Source organism: Urocitellus parryii, chromosome 12, assembly GCF_045843805.1.
Source record: "Urocitellus parryii isolate mUroPar1 chromosome 12, mUroPar1.hap1, whole genome shotgun sequence".
In the NCBI taxonomy this organism is placed as follows: domain Eukaryota; kingdom Metazoa; phylum Chordata; class Mammalia; order Rodentia; family Sciuridae; genus Urocitellus; species Urocitellus parryii.
In genome coordinates, this window is record NC_135542.1 from 74,314,494 (window position 1) to 74,316,156 (window position 1,663).

Genomic DNA, 1,663 nt, shown 5'->3' on the forward strand with positions numbered 1-1,663 from the left:
AGCAAGGTATTTGGCAAATATAGACAATATTATACTAAAATTTATATGGAAAAGCAAAGGAACTAGAATTGCTAAAACAATTTCAATAAAGGAGAATAAAGTGGAATAAATTTATTTGCTGGCTTATAAGAATTATTACCTAGTTACAGTAATCAAGACTATGTGGTATTGTCAGAAGAACATACATATAAGTCAATAACACACAATAGAAAACTCAGAAATAGATCCTCACAAATATATTCAACTGATTGTTGATAAGTGTTTGAAAGCAATTAATGAAGGAAAGATAGCCATTACAACCAGGGGTACTGAAGCAACAGGATATTCGTGGACAAAAACATATATAAAATCTGAGCCTCACGTCTTCTAAAAAATATTGACTCAAATGCATCATAGACTTAACTGTAAAAAGTATAACTATAAAACTCTTAGTAAGAAAAGTTGTAAGATGCTTACAATCTAGGGCAAGGCAAAGAATTCTTAAACTTAACATCAAACATACAGTTCATAAAAAAGTTGAAAAATGAGACTTCATCAAAATTAAAAACATCTGTTCTGTAAAAGATGTGGGGAAGAGAATGAAAGGGAAAAGTACCATGTGGGAGAAAATGTACAAACTATATATCCAGCAAAAGACTACTTTAGAATATAAAGGACTTTCAAAACAACCCAATTAGAAAATGGAAAAAAGACTGGAAGAGCTACTTCACCAAAGAGACTCTATGGCTGACAAACACAATTTTAAAAAATTCAGCTTGACACAATGCAAACTAAAACCACAATGAGAATTCACTACATGCCCATCAAAATGTATAAAATAAAAAATAGGGACCACACCTTAGGCAAGTGAGAATGTAAAAAAACTGGATCATTTTTACATTACTAGTGAAAATGTAAAGTGGTACAATTATTCTACAAAACCTTGGTAGTTGCTTTTAAAAATCTAAATTTAAACTAAATTTACCTTACTACCCAGCAACTGCACTCCTAGGCATCCATCCTAAAGAAATCAAGACTTAGGTTCACACAGAACTTTACATGTAACAGTTGCATACAAAATAGATTAAAAACTGAAAACAATCCAGATGCCCTTCAAATGATACATGATTTAAACTTTGTGTTATATTCATATGATGGAATATTCCTCAGCAATTTTTAAAAAATCATTATTTTAGCTGGGGATATAGCTCAATTGGTAGAGTGCTTGCCTCACATGCACAAGGTCCTGGGTTCAATCCCCAGCACCACCAAAAAATAAAAAATAAAAATCATTACTTCATGCAACAACTTAGATGAATCTCCAGAAAATTTTGCTGAGTTTTAAAAAGGTGAACCCAAAAGGATATTACAATGTTCCCTTTTGTATAATATTCTTTTATTTCAACATTTTTATTGGTGTATTATAGTTGTACATAATGATAGAATTGTTACCTATTGGTACATACACACAATATTACAATATAATTTGGCCCATATCACTCCACAGTACTTCCCCACTCCTCAACACCATCTCTTTCCTCCACTAACCTCCCTTTGACTTTCATGAGACCCCTACTCCCTGCCTTATTTTCCTCTCCAGCTTCCACATATGAGAGAAAATACATGACCCTTGACCTTCTGAATTTGACTTTTTTCACTTAACAAAATGGTCTCTAATTCCATC

At 32.2% G+C, this 1,663-nt stretch overlaps 1 non-coding gene across 1 annotated transcript; it reads left to right on the top strand.

Annotated features, from left to right (window-relative positions):
- The first annotated feature begins 1,177 nt into the window (after nucleotides 1-1,177).
- Trnav-cac (transfer RNA valine (anticodon CAC)) lies at nucleotides 1,178-1,250 on the top strand. The gene has a single exon. It is a non-coding gene; the product is annotated as a tRNA-Val (tRNA).
- Nucleotides 1,251-1,663: the final 413 nt, after the last annotated feature.